This window comes from Hesperophylax consimilis, chromosome 7 (assembly GCF_061612785.1).
Source record: "Hesperophylax consimilis isolate HC1 chromosome 7, BYU_Hcon_1.0, whole genome shotgun sequence".
In the NCBI taxonomy this organism is placed as follows: domain Eukaryota; kingdom Metazoa; phylum Arthropoda; class Insecta; order Trichoptera; family Limnephilidae; genus Hesperophylax; species Hesperophylax consimilis.
In genome coordinates, this window is record NC_142842.1 from 20,780,831 (window position 1) to 20,805,207 (window position 24,377).

At 32.6% G+C, this 24,377-nt stretch overlaps 1 protein-coding gene and 3 non-coding genes across 4 annotated transcripts in view; all 4 read right to left on the bottom strand.

The window, feature by feature from the left end:
- LOC149422464 (uncharacterized) overlaps positions 1-19,110 on the bottom strand; it is an 84,958-nt gene extending 65,848 nt beyond the window's left edge. Inside the window, exon 1 of the mRNA XM_089633820.1 lies at positions 18,464-19,110. The gene's annotated coding sequence lies outside the window, so the exon portion shown is untranslated. The remainder of the gene's footprint in view (positions 1-18,463) is intronic.
- Positions 14,503-14,621, bottom strand: LOC149422465 (5S ribosomal RNA). Its single transcript, XR_016302442.1, has one exon. It is a non-coding gene; the product is annotated as a 5S ribosomal RNA (ribosomal RNA).
- On the bottom strand, positions 14,945-15,063 carry LOC149422466 (5S ribosomal RNA). Its single transcript, XR_016302443.1, has one exon. It is a non-coding gene; the product is annotated as a 5S ribosomal RNA (ribosomal RNA).
- Positions 15,387-15,505, bottom strand: LOC149422467 (5S ribosomal RNA). Its single transcript, XR_016302444.1, has one exon. It is a non-coding gene; the product is annotated as a 5S ribosomal RNA (ribosomal RNA).
- Positions 19,111-24,377: the final 5,267 nt, after the last annotated feature.

A 24,377-nucleotide genomic window follows, 5' to 3' on the forward strand; every position in this document is an offset into this window, starting at 1 on the left:
ATTGTCTTCAATATTTAAAGGGATAAACCTGATAACGCCCATAAAAATACTAACCATAACACATTTTTGCACTTCGTAAAAATTGAACCCTAAACCTCGTATTACGAAGACTTTCACCAATATAAACTACCCGAACACATAATTTGTGAATATAATTTTGTTATAAAGCGAAATACTAAAATGTAGGAATAATGTAAGAAATGAAATTTTGTTTGTTTAATTTTAAGCTTTACAACCTCTGAAATGCGTTATTGTGATATTCAGAAACAATTTACTGACCACATAACAATGGAGATAATCAAGTTACATTTTACATTGTGTCGACGGATCCTTTCGAAGACTGTGGGAATCGTAATTCGTCAGTCCATTTAAAATCGTTATTTACTCTGATTCATGATCTGACATCAATAATATTTTTATGATACTTCAATTAAATCATTAGTTCGCATAATATATGTCATTAAAAACAGTTTACAGTATCTGTAATATAAAAATATTATTTTTTCAATTACTTACTAGTGCAGACTCGTGGAAAATCACGGGATATTATAATTGTACGAAAGTATTTATAAAAATATTTTCCCCAGGATCAGGATCTGTTACACATAAAAAAACAAATATTCAATAAAGAATAATCAAATAATTTTTGTATCTACCTATACTTATCAGTTCGAATTTTGAAAACGAAAAGTTCATTGAATTAGAATAATTTTACGCAGGAATACAATTACAAATCACACACCCATGTACTGACAGCCGAATTAAGTATGATTATTAAAGTACTTTTGATGAAAATTTGGAATTTTGAAGGAATAGTAGATGAAAATCAACGGCAGTTTCCTTCTGAATGATTTGTGTAGGCGAGAATCTTAGAATTCCGTGATAACAAATAAACTTCACAATAACACTATCTCATCAACACTGCCACCTTAACGTGAACAGGTATTTGAACGCAGGAAAAACCGATGGCAGATTGTCTGCGATATAAAACTTTTATTGTCCATTCCATAGTAAACAAAAAATATCCGTACGAACTTATACGGGGAAAATTTACTGAAATAAAATGGATTGAAAGATTTTCCAACAAACTTTCCTTAAAACACGAATGTGTTATCCCGACGTCAGAAGGCGCGTTCAAAAAAAATCTAATCCCTTTTTAACAGGATTTTAATACATCAGGAATGCTTATTGAGTGTTCATTTTATTAATTACAGAATAATCTAAAACACATTTGTTAGGTACTTTTTTATAATCTTTCTGCTATCACCATTCTGTCACAAACATGTACATTTAAAGAGTGCTTAAACGCCCGTGCCTAATGTGATAAATATCATAACAATATTTAGAGTTGATTTGTCGGAACCATCGGCTATTATCGCGTTAGCCACCCGGCCTGATACACATTCCTCACCTGATAGTTCACACGGGCTATTTGATGTCTATGAGCATCGGGACCCACGCCTCGACTAACCTAACCAATCTTGACACCTTTGTCAAATAAAGTAAGACCACCGAAAGACAAAGAATTTTTAAAATATTATTTCTGATTTTATCATGTTATATTGGAATTTGAAAATCTAAAACAACCTAACATTAGACCACTATAAGTAATTTGCGATCACTGAAGAACGGAGAAAATACTTTTGAACACCACTAATTTAATTTATTTCAAGCAATCTGTATGTAGGTAGTAAGTACCACACGTATGTAGATCAAAAGTCCAGTTATATTCAATTTTTCAATTAAGTCCTAAACCCTGTATCTAAATTTCGCCAATAAAAAATTAGATAATGTTAATTAAGTGTTAATCTCAAGTGACCTACCAGGTAAGTATTGTACTGTATATTTTCTCCATAAATAGTTAAGTAATAACACTGTAGAAATGTATTATAAGTTTGTACAGCGCCCTTGAGGTGTTTTTGCACAAAAACGGCGCTATAAAAGTCATCCAGGTATTATTATTATTATAACTATACACAATACGAGATCTAGAATAGATGATTTCTGACCACTGGGCGATAATTTAAATTTATTGATAAAATTTGCACGCATCGTCTATCCTTGAAGATATAAAAGCTAGAACTTTAGATGGGAGGTTGCGAGACTGATTCCTGTTCAGCTTCAAAAAATGAATCGTTTCGTTTAATATACATTGTACAATTATACATTGGCGTCATCTGAACTGCGTCAGTTCAGAATCTTACAAAAATGTATACAAACAGGACATAGAAAAATTAAATGCTTCTATTTTAGATTTCATAGGTAGGAAAAAAACCATTCATAAAAATCTCTAATCTTCTTTTATGGACGTGACCTTTTTGGTGCAGTGCAAACATCTGCCCTCAGAACTAAACACCATCTAGCTCAGTCGTAATTCGTGCATCGGAGGCGTTTTCTCAACAGAAGTTTGTGCGCGTAATTGCTCTACGAAACTGGACCAATTCTCAGTAGACACTCGAGGAAGGCAGTTGATTATCTGAATTGACCACAATTTAGTACAATAATATTTAGTGCAGTCATTGATGACGTAATAAGGATATTGATCTGAATGTAACTGTGGAAATTACTAACTAAATTTTTTTATTGAATGTTATGCTTAATCGATCGATTTTTTTTTCCATAGATTTCTTTCTCACGGTTTTTATCATGGCATAGGTTATTACTCAAGGACGTTAGTGATATAATATTGAGAAGGTTGTAGTCAGTGCATTTGTTTTTTTTATTATTCAAAGAAGTATTTGTAAATTACGGAGTAAACGAGCAATATTTTTTATCCGAAAAATAGATACTTTCAGATCACAGAATTACATTGCTCCGCAAGTATATTTTACTTGTGCAAAATCGAACCCCTAACTTTCAAATGCATGAACCACCAATACGTTTCCAAAAGCCGCAAAATATTTTGTAACTAATAAAGAAATATCACTGATGTGATATGTTTTATACCTACTTAGACGTAACGTATTGAATGCTGTTGAAATGAGATCCCTGAGGCGTATGTGTGGTAAAACCATGTATGATCGTGTGAGGAATGTGGATATCCGCAAAGAGTGCAAGGCTGATGTAAGCGTAATGAGTAAGATCAAGAAAGGGACGCTTAGATGGTTTGGGCATGTAGAGCGAATGAGCGAAGAAAGGAGTGTAAGGAGAATATACGATGCAAAAGTGAATGGTAGCAGAAGTCGGGGACGCCCGAGGAAGACATGGCACGACCAAGTGAATCAGATACTTGAGTCGGGCCATGTCAAGAGTCAGAACAATAGAAGAGTATGTATGAGACGATGTATGAATGTGAATGAGGCAAGGAGTGTGTGCCAAGACCGAGTTGTTTGGCGGTCCGTCCTCTCTGCCTACCCCTGCGGGGAAACGGCGTGATGGTTAGTTAGTTAGTTAGTTAGTTATCAATAAACAAACGAACCACAAAAAGAACAATAAAAACATTAAGTATCCCGATATTGCTGGTACCCTTACTTCAAAACGTTTGTATCCCACGTGTTTTATTCTCAGATTTGGCACGGTGACCAACTCATCATTTCCTAACTGCGTAAATATTTCATCCAAATTAACATCTGTTAACACCGTCCCATGGCTTTGACCACTCTACATAGGTAATAATATATCGGCACCATGTGAAAAGATTGGTGTGAAGACAGTCTTCTAACCTGCCTAATAGTATAGTACGCGACACGTAATTTGGTTCGGGTTATTCTTTAATGAAGCCGACGGAATCCAGAGCCGTCTCTCGAATATCAATTTGATTTCCTTGAATTTTAAGAATTTAGATTTTTAAAAATTTGAGATCCATGTTCTTTATCGTTTTGTGGCACACAGTTTTAAATAAGGTCATTAATATTATCCACCCCCTGAATGACTCTTGTTTGACAAAAAATAATTTACTAATTTCACAACTCCATCTGTCGTGGAAAGTGGTAATTTTAGTAAAAAAACAACGTGTTCCCTTTTCAATTTGTTTATTTTCAGCTGGATTTCTTGCTAGCCTGCCACGATTTTCTCGCTTCGTCAATATACCATTCTGAAGATGCCCGTGTTAGGGAAATGCTAGTCCAGTCAAAATTGATCAAAACGTATATTTAGCCTTGCTATTCAACTATTGGTTATGATAGTTTTTGATTTGACTACAATTTGGTTTATTTTACTGCCTATCATGAACGATTTTTTAAACATATTTGGGGAAGACGTTATGAATAATCCTACCAAGCCGTTATATTATCAATTTAATTAATAACAATGTATTTCTCCAACCCATTCGTTCCTGGATGGATTTATTGAAGGCGCTCATGTATTTCGATTCTTGGCATTGTCGTTTTTTATAGTGGCTGAACTGACTCCTATCTGGGATCGGTGTTGAACGGGTCAGAGGTCATCACGAGGAAACCTTGGGGCGTGGCATTTTAGAAGGATGGGGGTCAAAATTGTGAGCAGTGGCAGAGAAAAGGCTAAGGGAGTGAAACATCTGATATTACTTCCAATTGGAACAAAGAGAGAGAGAAACTCATGTCAGAAAATACGTTCTTCTCTAGGAAATGAACGCCTTTTGGAAGCAAGCATTAATTAATTTAGCTGAAGCAGATAAATACATTCATTATAAAACTTGTAAAAAACTTAAATTGAAAGAAAAGTGTTATACGGAATTGAAATATGTTTGAAACCTTCATGGTAAAAACGAAGACGTTTTAATATTGTATCAATACATTACGGATTTTTTATTCAACTTTGTCATTATTTTCATACCGCTTTACAATATCAATAGCTTTCAGGAAGTAAATCCAAACCTCCCTCTATATCGTTGCTTTGGTTTCCTATGTGCAGAGTTTATTTCTATGTCCCTTGTTTAGTCATGGTTGCGTTTCGTAGATCGGAAGTTACTTAGTACCATTGTGAATTACTACAATTAAATATGGAAACATTTGTATACTGACTGAAAAGTTCTAGTCCTTAGTTTTAAACCTATCTTCTATCTATCTTACAGGGGACGTTTTTTAGATCAATGGTCAATCTCAGAAAACTTCTAAAAACATCCTAATGCAGAAGTTAAAGACATCATATATGGATGCTGATTTTAGTAGTACTTACCTTTAAACCTAAACGAGAACGTGAATAACACTTGACAACGTTGCGAGATAAGTAACCACAAAAATCTAGCAATGACACCTTTCTTTAGGTTAAATTTGTATTTATGTAACGAAGTTCTCGTGTGAGTTAACATCACACAAATAGTCAAATTGTCACATTCGTTTTCACTTGAAAGTGTGATATTTCAGACGGAGATTGTGATTAAAAATGAATACACATCTGCGTGTCATAATTATATTACGTAATCAAGGGATTATGATCCCCGTATGTTGGTTTTTAAAATTACAAAGTTTTTTTAGAAAAGTACCCATGGCCTTACTATAATGACTATTCATGTAATTCGGAATCATAATACATAATATCTAAACATTAAAATTTTCCAGTACCTTTTACACCCGGTTAACATAAATGAGATCTTGGTGGTTTGTTTTCCTAAAAAATATACTTTAATTTTCAACTTTTAGAATGAATTTTCGATTTCGAGAATTCGCGTTCCTGATTCATTGGTTTTTTCATAATCATTTTAATGTGCTAATGAAACCTTTTAATCAAAAACCATATTTTAATTTTTATGTTTCATTACGGCGTACAATAAATAACTTCACGGGATATATTAAACAACAGTGCCTCTTGCCGCCCATTAATAAGCATGTAATTTTGCATACCTACAATTAAAATGCATGGTATTATTATTACCAATCTGAGATCGATTCCCTAACGAAATTTAATAATACTATAAAATAAATATTCCACATGAACATGACTCCAATTTAACGCGTTATATTGCAATTCGTTCGAACAATAATAACCATTTAATATTGTTTCGCTTTGATTATTTTTCAGTTGCAACGGAAATGCAACAACAAATCTTCTGATTTATTTATTATTCAATAAATAAAATAATTAAAAAAATCCTAAATGTCAATATTTTTTTATTTGTTTACAAATTAAAACAAAGAAAAAATGTTAAGTTATGTTGAAACCGTAAATTAAAAGATTTTTTTCCAGAATATTCATAAAAAATAACCATTTCGGCAATTTGCAATTCAAAAATAAATTTGAAATTAACATAAATTTACTTAATACTTCCCCACCTTCCTATTTCTCACATTATTCTCTTCCTCACTACCCTAAGGCAAATTATATTCCGTAATATATCAGATAGACAAAAGGATGATGAGGTGAGTAAGCAGAATACGCTATTTGAAGAAAAACAAACAAATTTTAGTGTTAATTTTTCTAAAGCTTTAATCAATCATCTAATCTTTTCTGTAGATTTTTCTAATGTTTGCCTCCGTCCCTGCATGAGCTATACAACAAAACTCTGCGTGTGGTATCAAGTGTGATTTTATAATTATTGGGTACTCGCTTGAACACTTTGAACGTATAATTTGTGTCTTCCAGTAGAAATTCTATTGTTTGATATTTCGATCAATTTTAATTAAACGAAAAAAATAATTTCATTAACGGTTGTAATAAACGTAAAAATATTTTAAAAAACTAAGACGGATACACGAGTACTTGGAATGCGTAGCTAATTTCAAACCAAACATAGTAGGGATACATATTATTTATAAATACAAAATGGACATAAAATAAATTTTTCATCTGTGGCAATGTCAATACCAAATGCTATTGGTATTTTTTCTTAACGCTTCATTAAATGTTGTTTGGCAAACTATTTTGAAGGCAATTTCAAATCTAGTTTTAAGGAAATATTTACTTTTGTAAACCGTCCATGAGATGATACTAATAAAAACAGCGCTTTAAAAGTTGGTCAAGTATAATTATTACTAAGTACCTACTTACCCATATCTAGATCCAGTTAGAATAAAACCAACATAGGTGATGCAAGAACCCATTAGAGCTTTTTGAAATCTGAAACTCAAGTGGACTTTCGAGTGAAAAACCATCAGGTTCGTCGTACTCGCGCGTTCATTTTTGACCTCAAATCTGTAAATAAGTCAACAAGACAGTTCCCACATACAAAAAACACGCTCACTAAATAACACGAAACAGCATTTTGAAATTCCGAATAAGTCTTTTCCGCGACCACAACTAGATGGGTGGGTCGAATGTCAACAGAATAAACAAAACACTTCAGAATTCGACCAAGTATCGGCGTTTTCTATATAGGCATACCGCTGATAGATGCATTCTAAAGTCTCCCTCATTCCCAAAAACTTTACATTTATTAGAAAGAGATGGTATAACGGAGTTCTCAACGGCAGGACTATACATGATGAGAGTTGAGCTTGAAATTTTGGAAATGCTGTTTGAACTGTGTTACCACGATTTCAGTAGTCATTAATCACGAGTGATAGTCGATTAAGTCAATATGACTTATTTAAAAGTCGTTTGATGTTCTGCCGGTATTTAAGTATTTGGATTTCAAATTATTAATCGTGTACAAACAAAAATAATATGCGTAGGTAGTGCCCATAAGTACAAGACTGATAAACCTACTGATCACTACTAAATATTTATAGTTCTTAAAATTTTCATAAATTTGAAGTATTTTGTTGATCGGTGGGTTTCTAGACAACCTTATGGATAACCAATATCAATGGAATTTTAAATATTCTTACTGGTAGAAAAATTGTTAAAAACTCACCATTTTCTAGAACATCATTCACCATGGAAATTGTTCTACTTGAATTATGGAATTATGACTACTATTGAATATTGCTAATTTATTAAGACTCTCTTCAAATTATTCGTAATCTGATTAAAAACGAGATTGCATGCCCTTAACAAATTAATTGATAGGTTTCCTAATAAACTTTTAAAGAAAGCGGTTGTATTATCAGTATTATCACGATGGCGGAAAACGTGTTCTTAAAAATCCTAATATTTCCGCATTTGGTCATTTGTATATTATTAATGCAAATGTAGGTGTATGAACGCACACATACATGAATTTATTAAAAGTTTATCAGGAAAGTGTTAGAAGTCTCGTTTTTAACCGGATTACACGTAATTTGAAGATATTTAAAAAACTATCACAATTCATTTTTCTCCGTGTAGCACTATAAATATTCATAAAATAAATTAATATTTGCCCACTATTATTTATCTTTTACGATTTTATGTCCGGGTTAAGTAAAGTTAATTTAATAATAATTTTAATAGATTTTAGTTAATTTTAATTTTAATTACTTAAGTTAGTTTAAACTTAAACGTAAGCACCATGGTAGGCTCATAAGTGACATAAAATAAATTTACCGACCTTAAAGTTAGAACCACGATAAATTCTTTGCTAGATTAACATTTTCACTTCTAACATAGCTCGTTTTATTACTTACTTGTTGAAATATAATTTCAGAATAATGCATAGTAAACATAATCATTTAAACTGAACCTAATAATTATTACTTTAAAATAACACAACAATGTGACCTCTGATGCCTACCAATAAATTACAAATTCCATTACAAACTAACGCTTAAGGCGAAGCACTACGTCGTGTAATATTTTAAATTGAGCCGTTATCAATAACAACCCTTACGTAGATGGCGATAAGGTTTAAATTCCCGCTTAACACCATCCGCCTGTTTTTATTTATGCAAGAAAAAAACATTGCCAACAATTGCCTTTTTTTTATTTCAGGCATAAATATTTTTTTTTCGATCATTTTATAAATAACTTAATTTGCCACATTATACAATAAAATTATAACCGAAAATAGGTTTGTAAGTAGGAGATTTTGAACTTTAAAGCAGTTTTCATAGGCCTTTACATTATTTTTTTCTGGGCTTATAAAAAGACTTATCTAAAAAATACTCGATTTTTTCAAAGGTCAAGATGTATTCTACTTGCAGTATTTAATTAAAGCATCTGAAACATTTCTAGGCGAACAAATTTTCAAACCAAAAACACATGATTTTGCATTACTATGTATGGCATCGCCTTAAACAATATCCTCGTAATTTTAGGCACAGATTGAAGAATTTATTAACGAAGTTGAAAATTTCTACGAATGTTACATCATAATCATAAAATAATTGTAGCATTTTTCAGTATTTCAACTGCGCAAGCTGATTTTAAATTAATTTAAATGGCCTGTAATTTTTAGCGGAATCGTTGATTGAACAAATGAGCTCGAACAAGCTTCCTATTTCAGAAAGCAGGTTTGAAGGCATTACCTATATTATTATCTTTATCCGTAAAAAAGCGCCACCGAATTATCTCGATGTCAAATATTTATAAAACACTCGGACCGGAGGCAAAAGTGCTCTCAGAAAAACCCGGTTTTTGCTTTGTCGTACTTAGATGTACGTCCTTAATGATACGTTAAAAGTAGGTATAACCAACATATCTCATATTTTTGTTTTTTCGTTTCACATTATTTACTTTAATTTTAAGCACAATCTATCCGTTAATCTATTTATCTATATTAGTAAAAATGTTTTTTTTTGTATTAGGCAATTCACCCTAAAGAGAGTGCTTTGTGAGTAAAAATGTAAATGTTCGTTTGTTCAAAATCTCCGAAAGTTTGACACAACCTTCCATTCAAATACGCGTGTATTTTTAAATACCTATTTTAAATAGATGTCACCTGTGATAGGTAAAAACATGCTTTCTTTGAAAAGAAGCGCCATCTGTTGGACAAACATGTTTTTTTAATAGCGCCATCTGTTGGACGTAAAAGCAACACGGGCTCTTGTTTCTCTATCTGCATAGATAGACGAAGCCACAGTAACGCGTAGCGGGGTACAGCCAGTAAATAATAATAATGTAACCTGAAGTTTGCAACTATATTCCAACCTCAAATAAATATTGAATTTTGCCTATAACCTTTAAAAATAAATTTTTACTAATAACTAAATGTAATAATTACATACAAAATAAAAATAAAAAAAATTGCATTTGACTATCTGAAATTCCCAGCGTTGTCCGGAATCAAGGCAGAGTTTTTCAGAATTGAATAAAGACAGTTTTTTAACCTTTTTACTTTACTATTTTTTGTTGTTTTGTCAAGTGCGCAAAATTTCACCATGGGTTTCGGAATCAAAACTGTAGATTTGTATGAAAATCAAATCTTTCCGCCCTTTCGTCATTATTTTTTAAAAATTAGTCAGATATATTTCCTCATACGAAAATGTGATTAACAGCATTTAATTGTAGTACCTACTATCAAAATTTTCTCTATTAAAAAACAGAAAAAAAATAGCCAGGGTCTGTGTAATAGTTTTTTTTTGTATCAATAAATCACAAAAAATAATATAATGCGCATGAAATGTTATATTAAGCAATGAGGTGTTTCAATATTTTTTGCGATTTTGCAGATTAAAAGTAAGCAGTAGCAGATTTTTTTCCAATGCTTTTCTTTATGTGATGAAATACGTTTTTTCCTACCGCATAATATAAAATATTAATCAGAAATGAATAAAAAAACTTAATATTTATTTGTTTGTGCTATAACAACAGAAAAGCCAGCACACATACTTATCGAAGTATAATGCTAGAGCCATGGGAAAAATTCTCATTAGAATCCCACGCAAATGGTGAATTGGAGCTATTGTTAATTTTCAATTTAAAATGCATAACCTTAACTTAGATGCCAAAATAATGGTTGGATACTTGCTTATTTCAATGGTTATTGTTATTGCGCAAACACGGCATGATATAATAAGAACTAGGTAACATACTACGCGAGGACAAATCATGTATAAAATGGAACATTAATTACGAGAGTGCAATTATTATCCATTATATTATCTACGAATAAGGATACCCGGTGATAAGTGGTTTTGGAAAAGCTTAAGAAATATGCGTTTAGTGCTTTAAATTGTAGATAGATGGTTAATATGAGAAGCGCGTAGCACAAAGCTATTTATTATTCTATAAAGTATATCAACAATAAAAAAATAAGCAATTTATCTCACAAGGGTAGTGCTGATGTCAAGTGTTAAGATAAACAGCTTTCAAATTTAAAATATTATAAACAGTGAAATTGTATAAACCTTATTGTAAAATTAAAAAGAAATTTATGTTCCAAAATAAATGTCACACCGCAATAACTCAAGCTACACATTATATATTTGGTACAGCTACTTTGGAAATGAAAGATTATGTTTAAATACATAGGGACGTTTCATCGTCTGTTAAATCTGCAGGAAAATGGCGTGATAATTAAATAGAAACGGAACTATTAGATACCTATTAATTACGAGTTCTTATTAGAAAATTATGCCAATTTTCAACTATTTTACTTTCATCTATCGCTCTAGTTCGATTTTCTAAACCTTGATATATCTTGGATTCATGTCGCTTCTATGCTAGTATTATTTTTAAGAAGCAATTTTGAATCTTTAAAAACTCCTTGATTTATACGACCACATAAATATGATGCTGTCATAAACATTACGTTCGATTAAACCTTCCAACAAGAAAATGCATTCACCATAAATATAATTAAATACTGCGTATGGTTGAAGCAAGGCTCAAATCCCTTTCTTCCTAGTCCTGGCGTATAACAGTGCGTTAAGATAAAGCCTGCATTTATCTTAATGTAATGCATGTGAAATCATAGCGAATTATCCGAATGGGCAGAATGCCCGTTTTATTGAACCTACTTGTACCCATAATATTACTGTGTTTAGATAATGTAATTCCTTAGTTCGGTGCATAAATGCGCGGTCAAGAGCGAAACCCACGCCCGAGGTACCGCAGGAACTATAGGTCAATGATGTGGGATGATACTGGTTCTTCGTTCTTCCCTTGGGATTTGTGACACCTTCATCACGCCTTTTATTCGAATAAGTCAGTAGGTTTATATTTACCTGTAATGAATGAAGGGAAATATTAAAATAGGAACATCCATGACATGGTAAATTATTGTTATACGACAGACTTTTTTACGAATTATAAGCTTTAACATGGGCATCAGCAATATTGAAGATGATGAGCTTTGAAGATTAGAATATTGATTATATATTCCTATACGATCCAAATAAATGTAGGATGATCATATTTCTTGAGAAATTTCGATTTAATTCCTTCACATAATCAGTAGGTAATACAGTTTAATATTTTCATCTTTGCTGAAAATTTGTGGTGCCTTATCAATATAATGATTTGAAAACAATTAAAAACTTTTATCCACTTTTTTTATATATGACCGTTACTGGTTTGAGATTATCGCAGCCATCTTCAGACTAGTAATTTAATTAACTAATTTTTTAATTTAGCGGTATTAGGGGTGATAAACAATAATTTCATTTAGGTTACATTAACAATTTTTTTTTAATAGATCAGTAATATGTAACTTACCTCTCTCCAGAGTAAAATATTGCGTCTCCTTTCTTATAACGTTAGACAATGATTTAGATTGGGATGTTCTTACGCTTTTCGTGAGTACCTACTGCAGAAATAAATATATTATGTTTTTAAATTAATGAAGATCATGCATTTATTATTTTGAAAGAAGTACTTTTACAAGTCGTGTACATAATAAGCTGAAGAGTTTCATAATATTATCGATTTATTAATGAATTAATTACATCTACTAAAATGATGAAAAATTTGATAATAATGTATAATCCTGCCTAAAACTAAAAAAGAGTCTCGCAATGCCTCGCTTATGTTATCCAGTAAATGTTAATTTATTAATCTAGAAAAACAGATAAAATTGTATTTCAATCTCTTAGAAATAATTTGATTAATATTTAAACACCGATTACGGACTTACTTTGAAACTAGACACATCATTAGATGATATTCAAAGAGCTTTATACATTCACAATGGCCCCGATTTCAATATAAACAAAAGTCATATTCATGTGCTTCATTTCACCGAATTAGTATCAGTTTTATTCCGAGGCGTATACTCAGTCTAATTTGAAACTAATTGGAGTTAATGCGATGTTGAAAGCTCGGGATAAGGCAGATCTCTCGTGTTGTACGGGAGATGTGCATATCGAAAGGCAATTTGCATAACTTTTTACGTGTATTACGATGGGAATCGTCTGCGCTAAAAGGTCAAACGCAGGCCCTAGGAATTCAAAGACCTGAGTACTTCGTTTGTTGGAAAAACGATGCAATAAAATAGGGATAGTATGTAAAAATGTTGGTGTTTATTTCATTTAAAAATTCTTTTGATCCGGTATCGATCAAAGAATGTATTTATTTTAGCAACTAACTAACTTTTAGATAAATCATATTATATAAACCTATTTTGAAACAATGCCAACATTTTACTTAATTTGTGAAGGTCAAATTATTAGTCGTTATTAATTTTAATATGACTTAATTATTATTATTTGATAATTTTTACAAGTGTTATAATGACATGTGCTATTTAATGTTCCAAAGAGCTGACTTATTTTTAATAAAAACTATAAATGTTTACGTGATTAGAAAACATGTTCCTGATTATTCCATGCTTTGATTATTAATGTAAAACAATAACAATATGTGCGTCATTATGATTTATGATACCACTACTAGATAATACCTACCCTGTGGATATACTTTTATATATAACTACATATTATGTGCAATGTGACTGAGCCATGTAAAAGTCAAATAAGGCACCTATAAATAATAATAATAATAGACTTAATAATAAGGTACCGAAATTCACAGTAATCGTTAAAAATCGTCAAATATTAGCGCAGTGTTGTTAGTGTAGTAAAAAAAATGTTTTTTGAAGGTTTGACAATTTATTAGGTGAGTATTTTTCATACCTTAATATTTTACTAACCTGTAAGGGGATTTTATTTGTATATCGAGATAAGAATACTCACCCATACGTGTAAGTTATAACATATAATTTATAGCAAATGTTACTTCCGTATAACAAATATAATTATAGCAAATGTTACGATGCACTGCAACATTAACTCGTGTTGGAGCTAAGATTTAGAAATATTTCACTATTTTTGATTAACAAAAAACTTTTTCGAAAATCGTATTGTACTACTTGTGGTCCAGGGGATGCAAATTTAAGATAGCAGAAAACTACCTAAATCTAACAATTATTGTAAAAATTATAAGTTTTTGAAGTGAAACTTCTTTACCCGCGTCATGCAATTTCGAGTACCGGAGTAAAACCAACTCATGACCGAAACGAAAATGCGGGACCGATTAAAGTTCATTTGATCTAGTCAAAGTTTTGAAGTAAAATATAAATGCTTCTTAGCTCATCTCGACAACTGGCGTTGGTGGTGTAATGGTCAGCGTAGTTGCTTTCCAAGCAGTTGATCCGAGTTCGATTCTCGGCCATCGCACATTATTTTTTTGTTTTTAACGCCTTTTTTTTTTTCAATGGTTGACCATAATATCAATCCACTAAGTAATATTTTAGGCCTGTAGCATACTTGAAAAGTTAAAGAATGATATAAAATTTTTTATGATGTTAACGATAAAAAAATAAAAAAAAACATAAAATTACCATAAAAAATGGGCCAACGGCACGCGGTGTTCCCAAGCGGTCACCCATCCAAGTACTGACCGCGCCCAATGTTGCTTAACTTCGGTGATCGGACGAGAACCGGTGTGTTCAACATGGTATGGTCGTTGGCAAACGCTAAACAATATTAATTTCTATTCTACCTGCCAATAAATATATGAAAATTAGTATAAAAAAGCCCTAATAATACTGAAAACATTAGCAAGGTGTGTGCGACGTTGATAAAAATAATCATTACATACGCGCTTGAAAAAGATCGTAATTACATCCATAACTTTGCAGGAATTTTTTTTTTCAATGGTTGACCATAATATCAATCCACTAAGTAATATTTTAGGCCTGTAGCATACTTGAAAAGTTAAAGAATTTTATGATATTATTAATGATAGTAATGATAAAAAAATAAAAAAAAACATGAAATTACCATAAAAAATGGGCCAACGGCACGCGGTGTTCCCAAGCGGTCACCCATCCAAGTACTGACCGCGCCCAATGTTGCTTAACTTCGGTGATCGGACGAGAACCGGTGTGTTCAACATGGTATGGTCGTTGGCAAACGCTAAACAATATTAATTTCTATTCTACCTGCCAATAAATATATGAAAATTAGTATAAAAAAGCCCTAATAATACTGAAAACATTAGCAAGGTGTGTGCGACGTTGATAAAAATAATCATTACATACGCGCTTGAAAAAGATCGTAATTACATCCATAACTTTGCAGGAATTTTTTTTTTCAATGGTTGACCATAATATCAATCCACTAAGTAATATTTTAGGCCTGTAGCATACTTGAAAAGTTAAAGAATTTTATGATATTATTAATGATAGTAACGATAAAAAAATAAAAAAAAACATGAAATTACCATAAAAAATGGGCCAACGGCACGCGGTGTTCCCAAGCGGTCACCCATCCAAGTACTGACCGCGCCCAATGTTGCTTAACTTCGGTGATCGGACGAGAACCGGTGTGTTCAACATGGTATGGTCGTTGGCAAACGCTAAACAATATTAATTTCTACTCTACCTGCCAATAAATATATGAAAATTAGTATAAAAAAGCCCTAATAATACTGAAAACATTAGCAAGGTGTATGCGACGTTGATAAAAATAATCATTACATACGCGCTTGAAAAAGATCGTAATTACATCCATAACTTTGCAGGAATTTTTTGAAGTGAAACTTCTTTACGCGCGTCATGCAATTTCGAGGACCGGAGTAAAACCGACTCATGACCGTGACGAAAAAACGGGATCATTTCGCTATAGGAGCCTAGCTAATATTATATACCTAGTTTAACTCACTCTCCTAACTCATCTTCGCTGTCTACAGGCAGAGCGCACGACTGTGGTCGTGAAGAACCGAGGTTCGATCCCCGCTTTAACTATTTTTTTTTTTCTTTTTTTATAACTTTTAATTTTTTTTATCACATGCTACTTATAAATATGTCAATAGACAGAAAAAAAGAGAGAATGAAATGAAAAGAGAGAGAGAGAAGAATACTAGAAGTTTCACTTCTGTCTTGCGTAGGCTTGACACACCCATTTTTTCTTTATTAGTAATATTATATAGTTTTAAACCGTTTAAAGCACCGTTGGTAATTGTTATAATTATTGTATCTAGGCTAGTTAGTGTCTCGGTTTTATGTGATTATAACACTATCAGTTACTTAAAGCCTGGTTAATGCAAATTGGATATTGTCAGGTGAGGCTATTTCATTTACAATTATCAGATAACCACGGAATTAACCGTTTATATGGCCGTCGATTAATGTAAATGGCGTCGATGTGAACTTTAAAATAAAGTCACATTTTTTTAATAATAGAAAGGAATAATTTCATGGTATGGCGTTTCATAAAGAGACAAACATTTGCACAGAAACAAAAATTCACACGTTCTCTGAACGTGCGAGAATTACCACGTATATTTTCGTTATAAAGTGTCAAAAACGTGAAGAATTTATAGATTAGTATCAATATCTATGTAGAAATAGCTATCGAAGAACTTATAGTTGTTGATATTATTGTGATTTCGGTAGTACCTACATGATTTTTTGTGAGTTCAATATTTTGCAAAAACACGGTTTGTGCAAAACAAGCATTAGTGAAGATTGTGACGAATCATATCAAATTATATGTAGATAGATAGGTGCAAAAACATGATAAAATAATTTCCAAAATGTGTCTATGATTTTCTCAATCCTCTTTCCGTACTTTGCAAATTAAAACAAATTGAAAGTTATCATCGGTATTTTACATTTTTGGTTCGTGTTATTAAATAATTTTCTATCATCAAATTCTATAAATCAATTCAATGCATTTCTCTACGATACCTACTATTAGTAATAATTATAGTATATTAGTGATAGTTTTTTTTTTAATTATTTAAATCTTAAAAACACGTTGCAGTTTTTTTAAATTTTAAAATACATTTATATTTCAAAACTTTTTTAAATGTCAAAGGAATTTTTATCTGTAAATTCAAATTTCATTAATAATAATAATTATGTAAAGCGCGGTTTTTGTGAAAAATCACCCCAAGAGCGCCTTATAAAATTGTAAGTAGTATAGGTAATAAATTTTTCAGTTGCTTAGTAACTAAGAAACGTTTAATTTTATAACACCATTAAATCGGATTATGTTTCATAAAATGTCTTTTTTCATGATTATAACTAGGTATGATTCCTATATCAATTTATTTTTTTTACTAAGCACTTTCCTCAATAACTGTATATTATTATTCATGATTTTAAATGATTTCGTTTGTTAACCTAGGTAAAAAAACCCTTCTTAGAAAATAACTGCCTTTTTTCCTAACTATGCATATGGAATGTTCCTGGAACGGAAGGATTCTATATCTGTTTTAACAAATTTCTATTTCCTTTCTACCTGCAAGTAATTAGTTAGCACCTTTGTCAAATACTCAACTAACCCTTATTTAAGCGGGTTAATAAAGCAGTAATGTCTTCGCACCCTGAATAATGAAAAGGATTTAATGGACGGGGTAATCGCTCTGAGGTAAATCCGTTGTTACTTTTGCGGTCATGGTTTTGTTGTCTCCAAGCTTCACTCGATAAGGTGTACCTACGTATATTATTAATTTTGTAGAATGAACAAAAGGGTCATGTAGTAAACTTGCTTTGAATTTTACCTTTACATTCATAGAGATGATATTATGAGTCCATGTTACTAGTTTACTTCTTGTAAAACATAAGGTATCATCGTTGTTTAGAATAATAAGTTTTTTAGCAGTAGTAGTAGGTCTTGAATAGGATTGCCTATTCTTGTAAGCGGTTGAACGATGGATTTAAGCAATTTTCATTTAAAGCTGAAATGATTAGAGACATGTCTGCCTTGCATGAACTCAACTTCTACCAATGCTTGTCCTGGCAATGTTAGAGAAGTTTCATATTTTTATGAATGGTGGTTAATTTTTATTCGGACCAGTTATTATAAACTTCATATTACCTGTGTATTTGTGTAAAAGTGCATTAGTCAATAATACTAAACATTGGAAGGAGTTTAAATGTTGTACCATACTAAAGGTTTGTCGTACGTAACATGCGCAATTTTTAAGCATTGAAATACCTATTAATAAAATGAATCACGTAGTTACAAAAGTAACGTTTTTAGAACAGATATCTCAAAATATATGTATGAAAGGAGGTAAGTGATAGTAAGTTAATTTCTTGTGAAGTTGTAAAAACTAAAACAACTTTGTAGGAGGTATTCTTAGTAGGAAGTATCGACGTTTTGCTTTACAACCGTATGTTCTAAATGCACGCCAATTTTTTGCAAGTAGAAAATAACTGTAACCCCTAAAGTAAAAGCAATAATTTTTTATTATATATAATGATACAATATCTATAATTTATCTTATAATTCATTATAATTACAAAATACGCCGAAGAAATGAATTTCCTCAAAACGATATACGTTAGGATTGTTCTTACCTTGACTGTGCGTTGATGTTTCTTCGACTGGAGAAATATTTTCCCGCGTAAGTTTCAGCTTACCCGACAGGACTTATGGGATTGCACTTTTCATGTCCACACTTTTCAGGAAACTTTTAAAGTTGATAATTGTCACTTGTTAGTCACCTTTTAATTCACTATTTCATGAAATAAATGTCAATTATTCGTCTCACTTTGGAACTTTATTACTGTCATAATTTATTTGCGTCAACACTTTTTACTGTTTGTAAATGTAAAAAATATTCTGATAGTTTATTTATTATCCTGTTGTACAACACTTTTTGCTATAAAATAATAAACTTTTGTCAATCGAGCACTTTTATTGGTTTTAAACAAAAAAAATCACAAATTTGCAAATATTCTTCGAAAATTCTAAGGCGCTTCAAAAGGCCTTATAAAAAATTTATTTGTCACGTCTTATTATCCTTTTAGAAAACACGCGCGAAAATAATATTTGAATAAGAACAACAACCCGTTAGCGCGAATAAAGGCGATATAAATCAACGTCCGATAACGGTTATCGTTTTATAAACAAGTCGAAAGTAAAGCTGAGCGCCGGTTGTCGTTGTACCGCCGCGACGGATGACCTCTGAACTGCCCGCGAAGCCTCTACCACTGTCCCACTATAGTACGCCACGACAGTCCGATGCTCCTAGTCATAAGGCCCGGACCGGAATGGGGCAACTATGCCTAGCAAGCACTCCGGAGGTGGCACTTGACAGTGTGCCTTATGGTAGGAGCGCCAAACCAAATAACTGCTAGCACAAATAACGTTAAATCTAATAATAAGCGAAAATGGACTTAGCAACTGCCTGAGTTATGATTTCTAATCGTTGGAACGGTTGAAACCTTTCTGCAAGGTGTTCATAAACTAATCTGAATACAACCAGCCCCCGGCTCGGGCATTACCGAAACCTTAGGAGGCGGGGCCACTAGCACAGCCTACACGCACCTATCTCGCTCTATCGCTGGGGACATTTCTGCTCTCTCGTTCTAATAATCCAGGTAACAATGATCGGTAAATCACATACCGTACGGAGTGAAGAGGTGATTCTCCTCCTCGCTCGCTCTCGCGGTCTGACGGTAAGCACGTGCGACCGGTTCGCGCTGATTGATTTGAAATATCTATGTTTTCCGTAACATTTGGGACGAGCGCGCGCCCGCTTGGGGTCATACATTTTTTGCCCATTTATTAGTGTTTTATTGCTAATGGAACGTCTAATTTGAATATTGTTCGCTACATATATTTTTCCGCCTTTAAAAAGTGGCAAAAGCAGGTGGTTCGCGACGTTCAAGGAAATGAATTCTAAAAGCGCGGTGATGTATGTAATGGCTGTGAATTTTAATTTTGACTTTTGTTCAGAATTATGGAGATTATGCTAATTTGGGAGTGAGCTTCGAGATAAGAAGATGGATATTTGCTATAATTGTAAGAAACACCTGACTTATTGAACAACAAAAAGTAATTCTTTTAATTTATTTAAAACAGCTCGTAATAAAGTTGTCATTTGGACCGGACATTGAATCTTGCTTCATCGGATAACACAGCAGTCTTTACGCCATTTAATGAATGAAATTTTATAATTCACCTAATACATTATTATCATTTTTCCGTGTGACATTTTGTCCCACCTAGGCACACATAGTTCTTTCCATCAATGACATTATCGATTTATTGAAGCAGAAAGTTGAGAGGCAAACCGCTTATATTTCAATGAAGAGGTCAGACAAAAGACTCCCGTTTGAAGAAAAAATATGCACGTTTGATCGTTACTTCAAGTTTTAATTTGTCTATCTTTTTCCATAGTGTTACAGTCTACGTGTTTGACTTTGACTCAAGAGGTTGTGAGTTCACCACAGAAGTATATTGACACGTCTTTTTTTACATTAATTTATATTGGTGCTGCCAATCTTCGCATTGTATTGATAATTGCGAAGCGCAATGGACGACGTTAGAAAAATAACTTTACAACTTTCGTAAGGAACATTGATTTGTAATTAAATATTAACTGCACCTCTTTCACGTTTCTGGTTAGGTACTTATTTATGATTTCGACACAATACATTCTACGGGCGATTTCTAATTAATAAAATCTTTTTACTGTGACACACATTTGGCACTATAATAACTTAGAGGTGGTGATATTTAAAAGGCTTGTCGAGCCTTGGAATTTCTTATATTATGTGTACAGTATTTAAATTATTAATTTAACACACCATCACGGGCAATAATCGTAAATAATCGAAAGAAGAGACATTATTCACAATCTAGATCCATTCTTTGTAGATTTTCAGTATGTTGGCTTAAATTTTTGCTGTAGCTAAAGATGTTCCATCCAACTTTTAGTAAATAAACAACATTTTAATGATAATTCCTATTATTCCGAATAATTTTATTGAGACTGGAACATATTCGTAGCATCGCTCTGGAATCGGTTTAAAATAGTATTTGGGCTCCCATGCTATTGCAGTGCTTCCACAATACTTTCCGAAGGCTAGTTCTGCATCTTCACCTTTTTATCTCTCTCTATCTCGCTCCCTGATGATACCGGGTTATGGTCTCAAGAAAAACTTGGATGGATAAGTTTAGTGTAATCTCACTATTTTAAGCTTTGTTTTGTATAAAAAGATCTATTAATCGGAAATGGAAGCAATTCAACTTATATGTTTTATTTGTTCTTATCAATCTATTGTATGTACCTACAAGAAAAAAACTACACTGGAGTGCATTTTTATTGAATCACTAGCGCAGACCCTCGAAAAATCACGTGATATTATTATTGTAGGATTTGTAAAAAACAAATTTTGCCTCAGGATCATTAAATTTCAAAAAACATTGTCAATTTAATATACCTACGACCAGAAACTTTACTTTTAGATGAACACCGTTAGTAAACATGAAAAATTACGAGATTTGTCATAAATTTAAACAAAAGAAAAAAACATTTCAAATATACAATAATTTTGTGATTGATTTGAATGAAATAATTTTGATACTTACTTTATCGCTTGTCTGAATTGTTTCAACAATCAGTTCCAGTTTTGAAATGATAGTTTATTTCTAATCAAATCCAAGTTATAGAGCTCATTGAACTGGAAGTACATAAAAGATGACAACCGAAGTTAGTATTTTTAATTATTACGTTAATATTAAATAGCCAGTGTACCTGCTTCCCAAACTATCTCCCCTTATTTCCTTCAGCCGCAAAGTATTAACAAATTAGGATCACTAAGGGCAGTAATACTCTTGCATGGCGTCACATAGAATGTATATTTCATTTTCCAACATTTTGACCTACTTCATATTATAGCATCTCGTAAGCCGAAGATACACATCCTAGTATCTCGCTCAAAAGTATCCCAGTAGCGGCCTTCGGTGTGCGAGTATCGTGTACCATGTAGCTTCAGATGCTCGCATGCTAGTAGTAGCTCGTATGCCATTCAATCGCACGGCTTTTGATTTTTCGTGTGTCAATGGCACGGGGTATGAAGAAGGGTGATTGATGGGGGAGGCACAGTTAGTCAGAACGCGCGCTCCCAGTAGCTAACAGAGTGAACAAGTGCGACCTGCGTGGGCTGTTTTGTTGCATTTTTGCAAGTTGATATCTTTGCGACCGGAATGGCTCGGTTGAGCGAAGAAAAGTCTCGGAATTTTATAAAATAAATTAAGCACTCTTGCAGTTACCAGTGCTTTTGGAATACAGGTTCGCCGCTTTACAAAAATAAAATTGCAGTTCGTTTATCATTTCTTCCGGGACTTTCATCTCAGCCAGCTAGCGCGCAAAACTAGGGATGTGAGTACCTAGCATACCTGTTTCCAGCGTGCTTATACTAATATACAAGCATGCGAGTAGTTGCATTGATATACAAGCATGAAGGACTCGCCTAAAGCATGCTTTTTTACTGACATGTGGCGACACGCGGTCTTAAGTTAGGTGTTAGAAAGCACGAATATGCAACAATCGGGCATATTACAAACTTCAAATATCATAATGGGAACCTACATTTGCCAGTATCTAAAGTATGTACAAACCAATAAAAACTAGTTTTTTAATGGAGGTCTTTTTAATAAAATTTTGATTTTTTTAATGTTTAGGTAAATATATGTTTGATTGTAAAAGAGACAGAAATGGGTTAGAACGAGTATGTATTGTGTCACTTTTTTGTTATGTGAATACCGCACAAGGGTCCCAACTACTCCCGACCATTTGGAGCCAGTTATAGTATGGCGTCCCCAATTTGGTTATCTTGAGGCTGAAAGGAAAGGAACGAGATAGGGAAGAGGAAGGAGATCTGTTCATCAAACATGGTCAAAGCCATTTCAAGCAACGTTTCAATTCTGAATGGCGGTCTTACACCAGGGCGATACTGATAGTATCTTTCACTCTCGAATGTAACGCAAGAGTACTATATTTTATTTTAGAGTTGTTAAATAACACCAATTAATCAGTAAAATTTACTTGCGCTCACCGGGATTTGAACCTTTGACCTTCAGCTTGCCAGTCGAGAGTCTTACCCCTCGACCACGGAGGCAGTCAGTGACTATATTAGTTTCCATTCCTATCTACATGGAAGACATTTCTAGCTTGTAATTTATTTAAAAAATATCTAGGTGATACTGGTTAGTAGGTAGGTACCTACTTACGTAGTAATTTATTATTATTTTCTTTAAATGTATATTTTGGCGTTTAAAAATCTTTTTTTCTCTTCATTTATTGCTTTTGGAATACACGTATTAAAATGAAATTAGTACTAAAAACGATTCTGTATAAACTGATCGTTTCAAAATGTGTGGTGGGAATGATAGCGTTTTTTTTTTAAAATTAATCCCAAGGAGATGTGCCTGCCTACATTTCTACATTCAATGAATTTTCAGATGTGAGTCACTAAAATAAAAAAAAACTAAAAAAAGGATATTTTAAAAATATTATTTTTCTTTGAAAGCATTCATTTTCAAAACATAATTGAAAAATTTGCCCTTTTTTGCGTTGGAATTTTTACTCTAAAACTGGATTCCTACAACATATCTTTAAAAAATACCATCCGTGCAAAAAAACCTGACCTACACAGATTTTAAAGAACACTGACCATTATTAGGTAGGGCGTATTTTAGGTTCACTTTATGGAACATACTATTTATGTTTATGCAATAGGGAGTATATCCCGGCCCTTTGAGGATACCGCCTGGTAGTAAAATTTGTACCGTTACTAACTTCAGATTACGCAAAATAACTGTGCCAAAATTAGGGGCCTTAAATGGAGCAACAGTTATACTGACGACCTTCAACTAGTTTTGTCGAACGGGAAAAAAAGGTTTTATAACTTTTTATGACTGCTGGCGGTAGCAGGCCTAACGGGCGCTTCCTAGAATTAAAATTCATGGTGATCATAAGTGCACGAATGCTGCAAAATAAAACAAATGCGTACAAACGATCTTAGCGATTAATAATAATAACAAAATTCACAAATTAGGTACACATTTTTTTATATTTTGAATATAGGTACACATCAGATGTTAAGGAAACAAAAAAAAATATACTCATATCACAAACACAGTATTTTTTGGTACCTCATGAACTAATTTGACATTTAACTGTCGTAAGTAGGTAAATAGGTACGATAATAAGTAGGTAGGATCTCTTGGAAGTTACACCCTGAGCAGTTGTTTTCTAACATTGCTTTAGAATTATTACCATTTTTAATTCTTTACAGAATTATATATATTTTTTAAATCGTGTTAGTCCACAGCTAGCAGTCTACAGCGGAGTGCTGCTACCTACCCTGATGTATGGCAGTGAGGCATAGAACAGACAAAAGAAGGATGAAAGTAGAATTAATGCTATCTGAACTTGACCGATGAGGCGAATGTGTGGTAAAACCATGTATGATCATG